This window comes from Rhinatrema bivittatum, chromosome 6 (genome assembly GCF_901001135.1).
Source record: "Rhinatrema bivittatum chromosome 6, aRhiBiv1.1, whole genome shotgun sequence".
NCBI lineage: Eukaryota > Metazoa > Chordata > Amphibia > Gymnophiona > Rhinatrematidae > Rhinatrema > Rhinatrema bivittatum.
In genome coordinates, this window is record NC_042620.1 from 134,338,547 (window position 1) to 134,350,551 (window position 12,005).

Below are 12,005 nucleotides of genomic sequence, written 5' to 3' on the forward strand. Positions count from 1 at the left end.
GGAAGGGGAAGGGGAAGGGGGAGGGCGGGAAAACCGGCACACTAAAACAACCCTAAAACCCACCCCGACCCTTTAAAATAAATCCCCCACCCTCCCGAACCCCCCCAAAATGCCTTAAATTACCTGGGGTCCAGAGGAAGGGTCCCGGTGTGATCTTTTACTCTCGGACCTCTGGTGCTTGTAGAAATGGCGCCGGTGCTACCTTTGGTTTTTCCGTATGGAAAAACGATTCGCGGCAGGAGATCGCTCCCGGACCCCCGCTGGACCCCCAGGGACTTTTGGCCAGCTTGGGGGGGCCTCCTGACCCCCCACAAGACTTGCCAAAAGTCCAGCGGGGGTCCGGAACGACCTCCTGCAGTCGAATCGTGTTGTCTACGGCCGGCGTCATTTTGCGCAAAATGGCGCCGGCCGTAGACAACACGTAGTCGTTCCGGACCCCCGCTAGACTTTTGGCAAGTCTTGTGGGGGTCAGGAGGCCCCCCCAAGCTGGCCAAAAGTCCCTGGGGGTCCAGCGGGGGTCCGGGAGCGATCTCCTGCCGCGAATTGTTTTTCCGTACGGAAAAACGATTCGCATGCAGGAAGTCGTTCCCGGACCCCCGCTGGACTTTTGGAAAGTCTTGTGGGGGTCAGGAGGCCCCCCAAGCTGGCCAAAAGTTCCTGGGGGTCCAGCGGGGGTCCGGGAGCGATCTCCTACGCTCCTGACCTCGGGGGACAAAAAACAAAATGGCGCCGGCGCTACCTTTGACCTGTCATATGACAAGGCAAAGGTAGCGCCGGCGCCATTTCTACAAGCACCGGAGGTCCGAGAGTAAAAGATCACACCGGGACCCTTCCTCTGAACCCCAGGTAATTTAAGGCATTTTGGGGGGGTTCGGGAGGGTGGGGGATTTATTTTAAAGGGTCGGGGTGGTTTTTAGGGTTGTTTTAGTGTGCCGGTTTTCCCGCCCTCCCCCCCACTGGACCCCAGGTAATTTAAGGCATTTGGGGGGGTTCGGGAGGGTGGGGGATTTATTTTAAAGGGTCGGGGTGGGTTTTAGGGATGTTTTAGTGTGCCGGTTTTCGATTTACATGATTTTCACGATTTTCACGAAATTTAAAAAACCCAAACGGCAACGATCCGATTCCCTCCCCCTCCCAGCTGAAATCGATCGTTAAGACGATCGATCACACGATTCACATCTCTAATGAATACAGCATCAGATAGTTATATGGTAATCAATATTACAATAAACCACTTCTTGCCACACAACAGCCTGCAAGCGGTGTCAGACAGAGGCAGCTGAGGCACCTAAAGTTCATTCATCTGCTTTTTAAAGGCCCTAACAGAGTACTTCATTCTTCTTGTAGATCAAAAAAGATATCATGAAAAATAAGACAGGTATTATAACTTAACTTAGACCACCATTTTGAACACTATGTAGATTACTTGAGCTGCTGAGGAAGGTGATCCTCTTGCCAAAACATGGGCCTATGTCAGGTTGTGCTTTGATGTAATGAGCACCGTTTTGAAGTTGTCCAGAAGCTCAGCTGAGTTGTTTGCACTAAAGATTTGTTTCTTCACAATTCTTAGAGCTGCTAAGATAAGTTATAATGCCTATCCTATTCTTCATGTGATCTTTTTGATTTACACATGTGATCTTTTTGATCTAAAAGAAGAGCAAAGTACTATGTTAGGTCTTTGAATCAACAGATGAATTAACTTTAGGTGCCACTGTCTGACACTACTTGCAGCCCATTACATGGCAAGAGGTGGTTTATTTTAATATTGATTACTTTTAACTTTCTGATGCTGTATTTATTGAGATTTGGTTAAATATGTTTCAAGTGTTTTTTTTTTCTTTAGTGATTTTTTTTCCTCTTCAATTGTTCTGTTTGGAGTCTATAGTATTGCCATAGAAAAAATTGGGCAGACTAGATGGACCTTGTGGTCCTTATCTTCTCTCATATACTACATTTGTATTCTATAATGTGTATAGATTGAAGCACAAACCCTTGTATAAGTGCATGCATATTCGGGATCCATGGGATGAAGTTCTATTGCAGGGATGGCAATCTTTTATGCAGCAAAAGCTAGGGAATCAAAATGCACAGTACCAAAGAGCCTCAAATTTTCAAAAGATGGTGGGGGAGGTGTGTTCCTAATGAGGACTCTCCTTGCTTTCCCATCAGTATGTCTATCTTTCTTAATCACATCCTATTCCTCTCTCTCTTTCTCTTCATCTTTCTCTTGTGATCCCTTCACTATATCCCCACAAGTGTCTCTTAATCCTCCAACTCTGTTCCCATCATTCTCTCTCTCTCTCTGAATCCTTCCAAACTAGCCCAACTATTGTCTCTATCCTGTCCCCACCAGTCTCTTTTGCTCCTCCAACTCTTTCCCTACCAGTTGCAATTGCTCTACTAGTCTGCCTCTATTAATTCCCCCTTCCCCATCAGTCTCTTTCAGGCATTTCACCCTGTCCCCACAAACCTATCTCTCTCTTTCAATCCCATCCTATTCTCACCAGTCTCCTTCTCTCTCAGTTGCCCCCATACTTTCCAACAGTCTATCTCAATCCTCTCTCCTCTCCCCCACACATCACTCTCTCCTGTTCTCACCAGTATCTCTCTCTCTTTTTTTCTCTGTTTCTCTCAATTTTCACCCTCTTTCCTCCAGTCACAGAACTTCCCAGTCTGTCCTCAACAGTATCTCTCTCTCCCAGTCCCTTCCTGTCCCCACCAGTTTCTCTTTTTCTGTCTCAATTCCCCCTTTTCTTTCCCCACCTATTCACCCAGCCTGCCTCCATCAGTTTCTCTCTCTTTCAGTTCTTTCCTGCCCCACTCCAGTTTCCTACTCTCCCCGTTTTTCTCAGTTCTTCCGCTCTGGCCCTCCCAGTGTCATAATTCTGCCATTCTGTCTTCAACAGTATCGTTCTTTCAATTCCTGCCTGCCTACATCTCTCTTTCAGTTCCTCCACTCCTGTCCCCAAGAGTCTCTTTCTCTCTCTCATTTTATTTATTAATTGAAATGTTTCTTACCCACTCATTCCAACACTCATGGTGGGGTGCATAAAAACGATCATAATATTTATATAGCAAATGCAAACAAATAAGACAACATATTCCTGTGAATTATCCTAGAATGCAGATGTTATAACGATCAATTCATAATCAATTAAACTAAATAAGCAAAATTCTCAGGTGGGCTCTACAGATGAAAATATGGTCTGGTAGATACTACAGACAAGCTTGAAATAACCATGATTAATTCAAAGGGCTCCCTATATAGAATAGTGGCTATATAAACTATTCATTTCTGAAGTCTTGCTCAAAGAAAAATATTTTTAATCATTTCTTAAATGTTTGAAGACAGTCTAATGCTTGCAATTTATCTAGGAGTGAGTTTCATAATACTGCAAATGTTCATGTACGGGTTTCATCTAGCTATATCACTCAATGTGAAGGCGCATCTAGCAGATTACGATTAGCAAATCACAGTGCATGGGGGAGGTGGAAGGATATAAATCTTCAAGGCAGCATTAACACATTATCCTGTCACTCTTGAGGGCATTAAATATCAACATATCCATTTTAAATTGTATTCTTCAAAACACAGGGAGCCAGTGTAATTAATGTAGCATGGGGATAATATGATCTCCCATACTGTTTCCTGTAAGAACTAACGCTGCAGCATTTTGGAATACCTGCAGAGATCTGAGAACATTAGCAAGCAGGTCCAAATACACAGAGCTGCAATAATCAAGCCCTTACAATACAGTCTGCAATGCTGCAAAGATTACTCCACAAGACAGTCGGATCTCTATACAGTATATTATATTGCAACTTATGCATGTTTTATTGTTTACATTTTATGTTACAACATTTGTATATATGATGTTATCCGCAATGAATGTAGGATACATGAAGAATATGCATTATTTAACATAAATAAATAGATAAATATCAGGGCTTGCAAAACTCTATAGAAGTCTTGGGGGTTAAGATATGGTCTAGGAAAAAAAGACTTAACTACTGACTTCACCTGGATAGCCATTGATAGGTAAGATTATTATTATACCCAGATGTCTCACTTGGGAGGATACTAGTAGTATCCGGAGACTGGTAGTATAGAGGAGGGTGTATTATCCAAGCAAAATCTGCTAGAAAAGATTAATTCAGTTTTCCACAAGGCTGAGTGCCAACTTATTGTCTAAGAGCCAATTTGTTACTACTATTAAACATTTCTACAGTAAGGCTATGGCGTCAGGCCAAGAGGTTATTATAGGATAAAAAAAAACTGAGTATCATCAGCATATATTTGGTATCCAACCCATAGATTAGACAACCCTTTACAAATAGGGGCCAAATAGATGTCAAAAAGGGTTACTGAAAAGGTCGATCCCTGGAGAACACCCATTTCAAGTAGATATCAGGCAGAGGCAGTAGACCTAGCTTTAACCTACTGCTGTCTGTCCAGTAAGATGAAACTAGCTCAAGATCTTACAGCTTCCTATATATTTTAATTATTTCAGCACAATCTGATGATATAATGTTTCAAAAACTGCTAAAATGTTTGTTCTTGATAACAGGGTTTCAGTACTTTGTGCTTTATGAAAGCCAAATTGGTAATAGTCCAATACTGCATGCTCTTCAAGAAAATTAATTAGTTGTTTTATTACAGCAGATTCTATTAACTTTTCAGCTAAGATCTATTAACTTTTCAGCTAAGATCCACCAATACATGTACAACCCGAAAGCCCTTTTCAATTATGTTGCCTACCTCACCAAATCCTCTCAGCCCACTATCCCTGAGAATGATGCCTCCACTAAGAGCGAAGAAATCGCCCAGTATTTCCTCACAAAAATCACCAACATCCTCCGCAGATTTCAACACCCTTCTCCATCCACCTCCCCTTCCCCCTCCCTCCAACCTTCCCCCACTTCACCCACCCTCCAAACCCTTGACCTGACTTCCGCTAAAGAAGTGGAATCTATTCTCAGAAAACTTAAACCAGCTTCCCACCCTTCAGACACCATTCCCACAAAATCCCTCCTCTCCATCCCGAACACTATATCCAAACCCATCGCAGACATCATAAACTCCTCCCTCTCTTCAGGCTCTGTCCCAGATGCTCTTAAACAAGCTATTGTCAAGCCCCTCCTAAAAAAACCAACACTAGACCCTAAAGACCCAGGCTAACTTCCGCCCTATCTCTAACCTGCCCTTCCTATCCAAAATTATGGAAAAGATTGTAAACATCCAACTTACAGAATATCTAGAAAGCAACAACATTCTGCATCCAGCCCAATACGGCTTCCGTAAATACCTCAATACAGAAACCCTCCTGCTCTCCCTCACGGACCACTTACTCATAGGCATGGACCGAGGCAACTGTTACCTCCTCGCCCTACTCGACATCTCAGCTGCCTTTGATACCATCAACCATAACCTCCTCATCAACCGGCTATCCGAAATAGGCATCTCAGGCCTAGCCCTACTATGGTTTAAATCCTACTTATCTAACAGAAAGTTCTCCGTCAAGATAGGAAACGCCAACTCCACACTCTATCCCTTGTCTCAAGGTGTCCCACAAGGCTCCTCCCTCTCCTCCACCCTTTTCAACATTTATCTCACACCTCTATGTCAGCTCCTCACAGACCTCGGCCTCAAATTCTACCTCTATGCAGATGACGTTCAAATCGTCATTCCCATTCACAACTCTCTCTCAGATGCCCTTGCCTTCTGGAACACATGTCTTGCCAACATCAATGACTTCCTCACCAACATCCACCTCGCTCTAAACTCCTCCAAAACAGAGCTGCTCCTTATCTCTCCCCACCTCCCTCCCAAACCACCGATCTCCAACGATCCAGCTTTCAACGTCATAACACCCCAACCCACAGTAAGAGACCTTGGGGTTATCATAGATCAACAACTCAATCTCAAAAAACAGATCAACTCCATCCTCAAAGAAGGTTTCTTCAAGCTTCACATCCTGAAGAAACTCAGACCCCTCCTCCACTATCATGACTTCCGCACCATCGTCCAAGCCACCCTTTCCTCAAAGCTGGACTACTGTAATGCCCTCTTCCTTGGCCTACCCTCCTCCACCACCAAGCCCTTACAAATGCTCCAGAATGCCATCGCCAGGGTCATCACCAACTCAAGGAAAGCTGATCACATTACCCCAATACTCAAAGAACTCCACTGGCTCCCCATCGCATCCCGAATTCTCTTCAAAATTCTAACCATAGTGCACAAGTCCATCCACTCGCACAATTCCAATTGGTTGGATGAACCCTTTCGTCCTATACGCACTGAACGACCCACTCGCACTGTCAACAAAGGCACCCTCTCCATTCCCCCTTTGAAAAAAGCCCACCTCTCCTCTACTAGGGACCGTGCACTATCCATTGCAGGCCCTAAACAATGGAACACCCCTCCCTACCACTCTCAGGCTAGAGCCATGTTACGCCAAGTTCAGAAAAAAACTTAAAACATGGCTCTTCCGACAAGCCTACCCTGATTAAGTACACCGACTTCTGCAAGATCTTGCCTACGCCTTGTATATTCCTGTAAATAGTCCGTTGCAGTTTTTATTTATTGCTTTAATTCCTCCACCTCCTGCTCTTTGTATACTCCTCCTTGTTCGCCCTCCCTGTTCATTGTAATTTCTACCTTTAAAGTTACATTGTAAACCGGTATGATGTATGCATACTAATACCGGTATATAAAAGTTTTTAAATAAATAAATAAATAAACTTTTCTAAGAATGGGAGAATGGGATGGGACAATAATGTAATGGTTTATTTGGGTCTAAATGTTTCCTGCCCCACCTCTCTCTCTCTCACACTCTTTTTCTCTCTCTCTCTCTGTTTCCCTTAATTATCCCACCTTGTCCCCACCAGTCTCAAAATCCCCCCCCCCCCACCCTGTTCTTAAATGCCTCGCTCTATCTCAATCACTTTCTGAACCCACCAATCACTTTCTCTCTATTCTCTCACCCTGTCCCCACCTGGCTCTCTCACAGCAGCACCTGTGTAACATTCCCCATCCCCATTTGAATAACTATGGTGACTTAGCTGTCCCACATCACTACTCCCACAATACCCCCTTGTACTACTTTGCTTGCCTCTCTTTTCACTCTCTTCCCAACACAGTACCTCCCCTAAAAATTTATTTTCCTCTTGCCCCACACCCTATCTTTTGTACTACTTTATGCCCAGCACTATTATCCTTCTGCTTCTCGCCCTCTCTCTATTACTCTCTTCCCTGTCCTCAGACTCTATCTATCCCCTTCCAGTCCAATACTCTCTCTGCCTCTTCCTCCTATACCCTTCACCATAACCCCTCCTGTCTCTCTCACTCATCTCGATCAGCCCTCTGTGTGACTCTCTCTTAAACTCTTCTCCCCTCTCAATAACCATATCTGATTCTCTCTCATCTCATCTCTCCAGCCCAATCACACTCCTGGCTCTCATTCTCTCTCAATTCCACTCATTAGTATTACCACTTTTGGCTCTGTTAACCTCTCTTTCACCCTTTAATTCTGGCTCTGTGTCACAATCCTCTCCTCCTTTACTACCTATAGTTTTCTGTCACCCATCCTTATATCCTTTAAGCACCGTTGGCTCACTCTCATTCACACCCTCATCCTGACACTCCTTATGACTCCATTCTTCCCATCACCACCTCTTTCTCTTGCATACAACTTTCCCCTCCCTCTTTCTCACCCTCAGTTTGAATGACCCTTTTTATTCTCATCCTTGACTCTCTCATACTCCATCCACTCCCCCAAACTATGTTATACACAACCCAGCGCAATCCACATGGCTCTCATGTAACTCCCTATTCAGGGCCCATTTTCCTCCCCATGTCCCCTCCACCCTTGCCCTGGTCCCCACACATCTGCTGCATGAAGCATGGCACTGTATACTTTGAGGGGGAATAAAGTGCCAGACAGTCCAATTTGTAATGCTGACTCTAGTGGAAAAGTAAGGATACAATATTCTTCCCCTACTTCATCACCCCCATAATATTCATCTTCTCCTTGTATTGTACCCTAGAATTCAACTCCTTCCTCAACACTCCCAACATTCACTCTTTTTCATATCACTCTACCCAAAATCATTCACTCCCTCTTATTTTGCCCCTCTTCCCCAGAAGCATTCATCCACTCTTTCACTGCTCTTCCTCAAGCATTTGAATTCCTCACCTCTCCCAAGAATGCATCCCCTTTCTGCATTGATCCCATTTCCCTCACCATAAATCATTTGTGTCTGACTGGCGTTTCAGATGACTCCCTCATCCACTGTTAGCTGAATCCCAAGCCCTGGGAACAAAGTGATCTGCTGGGCCTGGGTGCAGATAGGAAAGAAGGGGAAGATAAGGGATGAGCAGAGTAAAGCAACTGCTCTCTGCTCCAGTCCCTCCTTTCTTTACTGCAATCAATAGCACTTCAAGGATGGCAGGAGAAGGGCTGGAACAGGGAGTAGAGTGGCTCATCTCCATGCTATTCTGCTGCACGTGCACCCTGCTCTAATCCCTTCCCTCCTGTCTTTTGAAGTAATGTTCAGTTTCCTTAGTAATCTATGGGCAAAAGCTGAATTTTGCATAAGAATGAGCAACAGGTTGTCCACGCTTGTTCTAATGGGTAAAAGATGGATCCAGTAAGCACATGAATTGTGCTAGAAATGTATTCATAATATTTAGCATTAAAGGCTGAATTTTCAAAAATATTTACAAGCATAAACTCTGGTTTTATATGCATAAATTGACTTTTAAATATTGTCCAGGGGTTTCTGATCCTAAAAGAACATTTAATATGGCCTCTGTGAATACTTTTAGGTGTTCTGTGGGGCCAGTATTGGGGTGGGGAAACTATTTACACAAATACTCCTTAACAGGTATAAATGTGTGTTGCAATCTGTGGTCCACAGGCCCGTCCCATGGACCGCTGCTCTTACCTCCAGCCCAAACCCGGATGCATAGCTTCCCAACGCCACAACCAGCCTTCTTGATGAGGATGTGGCTGCCCAATTCAGTGCTGCCTGACCATGACCACTGGAGGGATTCCCTAGGCTTGTATGCGTACAACTTGCTGACATTTAAAGGGCCCACAGAAGGATAATCCCCATGGTGACCTTTGATGACATCAGACTCCTTCAGTATTTAAGGCAAGTTCTCCCTGCAGCCTGTGACTCAGCAATAGATTAACTCCTTCTGGAGTAGTGCTTTGCTTCAGTGTTCCTGGCTCCTGGTTCCTGCTTTCTGCTGTGCTCCTGTGTCCTGTTCCTAGTTACTTGGCAGTCTGATTGTCTCCTGAGTTCCTGTCTTTTGGTCAGACTTTCCTTTGTCTGTGTTCAACATCTTGCCTGCTCCTGTGGTCCCTCATCTACCTCCCTTTTCTTCGTTCCTCGTCTCCTCAGATTGGATTCCTGGCTTTGACTTCGGACCAGACTTCTGGCTTGAACTCGATGCTGCTTGATCTCCACCTGCCCCCACCACTGCCTGCTTCTGCTCCTGACTGAACTCCGCCTGCCCAGACCTCTGCCTCAACCATGACACTGCGAGTACACTGCCTGCCTCTAACCATGACCTGAACATAACCCTGTTAACTGCTGCCTGTCCCAAACCTGTTTGTCCAACTCCACTTCCTACTCCGTGCTAGCATGCAACAACTTCATTGTGATGGATCTTCACCTCCACAGAAGCCTGCACCTAAGACCAGCTGGTCCCGGCACCCGAGGGCTCAACCTAAGGGGAACGTGGGCTGGTATTGGTGAAGCTCCAGCTGGGCCTCTGCTTCAGTTAGTTCTGCCTGCCAAAGGAGGGGACCTGCAGGGTTCTCCCTCTGGGTTACGCCAACTCCCCCTTTGGTCTAAGAGGTCACATCTGCAACAATGTGAATACATATGCCACACAGGGATATATGCATACCCTCTAATTTTTAAAGCAGACTTGCACGTGTAAGTCTATTTTGAAAATTCAAGCTAAAAGTCTGGATGTACTTTCTACACCCAGATTTTAGCCTTGTGCAGGCTGTTCTAAAATTACATTCCCACTTATATTCAGCTTTTGATGCTCAAGTTATCTCCTGTACTATATACCAGAGACCTAAATAATAGGGGTTCGACACTGATAACATTATATTGGTGTAAAAGATAGCTTTGATGAATTTGAGTTTTGCCCTTATAGATATATATTTATTTTGGATCAAGGATGCCAACCATCTTAGTACTTAATTTGCTTTTACATTTCTTATATTGATTTCACCATCCAAATTGCTATCTACTTTCATGGTCACTCACAAATACTATCCAGAAATGAAAATTTCAAATGAAAAAAGGTTGCCAACATGAATCACTAGTAAATTAATCTTTAATATAGCTTGGTAGTTTGACTGTGATTTGTCTTCTATCACACTTAAAATCTGGGTACATGTCATGAAGTAATTAAGCAGAACTAATTATTGAGAATAAAAGTTACTGAATAAACACTACGAAGGATGATCAAGCAATCTTGCATTTTTTACTTTAATAAATGCCAAGGGGCACAGAATATTTGGAAACATGTTACAATACCAATTAAAGGAGTGCAAATAAAGCAAGTGCTTATTATCTGAAGCATGTGGTGTAACAAATTCGATCTTCCAGTTGGAACACATTTAAACTATCGTAAGTAAAATATTCTTATGCCCTGCTTGAAAATAGTTGAACTAACTTTGCAGAAAACTAAAGATGTGATATTTATTTTCAATGTTCCTTGTATGATATTATTTGTAGCCATGTATTTCACTATCACAAAAAAAAAAAAAATCTACTGGAAAGAAATGGGATATGAAATAAGTTACAGCAAGATAACCTGAAAAAAAACAAAAACTATTACTAATGTATTGCATGTCACTTTTATCAAGCCTTCTATATTGCCATATGGAGGATAGCAACATGTATTTAGATTTTCATTAATAAAATTATGCCCTATAGCAATAAAGTCAGCTATTATATGGAATTTGTTCATTAGGCATTCACCACATAAAACAAGTTTCTCTAGCAATCAATTTGTTTATTACTCCAAATTTTATGTAATAATAATATTAATAATAATAATGCTTTAATTTTTAGAAGCATTTTACAATCTATTATATTTCACTTCCCTAATCTATGGTATGTTGACAACTGGCATAAACATGTCTTTCTGGTTTGGATATATGTAAAGTATCATCAAATTTCTCTGTAGAACTAATGAAGACTTAATCAAAACAAAAGAGAAAGATGAAAACTTGTACCTGAATAAATACAATAATCACAAACTAATCAAAATTCAATAGATAAAACAAATTGATTTAATGTCCAGTGCAGCAACGAGTTCACAGAAGCTGACGGTAACAAGGAATATATGTATGCACTCCAAAGGAATAAGAAGAGAAGGAGATCTGTGCTTTACCTGGTGTGGCGTGCTGCTCGTTATACTTGCTTCTGGAGCTCATGGCATGGGAGAATCCATAGTGAGGAAGAATCAACTTTGGACTGTCTGCCCAGCACACCTCACTTCCGGATTTGCCAGCTGCACAGCATGCAAGGCCCCCTGCATTTCCATTCATACTATAGAATGCACATATAACCCCTGTAATGGCTGAACCCAGATAACAGCTCCAGAGGCCATATCTCACACCTTTATTTAGATGACACTGTTACGATACACAAGATCTAAATCCAGGGTTTCCTGCACTGGGAGTGGGGGTGGGGGACAGAGTTTTATTTCAAGGCCCTCACTTAGTTCTTTAAATTCTCACTTTTAAGTCATGGCACACAACACTAATAATCAGTAAAGTCACCACTCAGTAAGGCACAGGAGAGATTTCCAACATTTCTCTTTTACTGATAGTGTGCCAATGATGATTTAAAGTCTTTACAGCTGTGTACTTCTTTTCAATTTGTTACGTGCTTTTAGTAAGAAAGCATAATAATGAAGGATTTGTGGTAGAGTGTAAAAAAAGTTTAAATCATGCCATTGAGGCCATTAT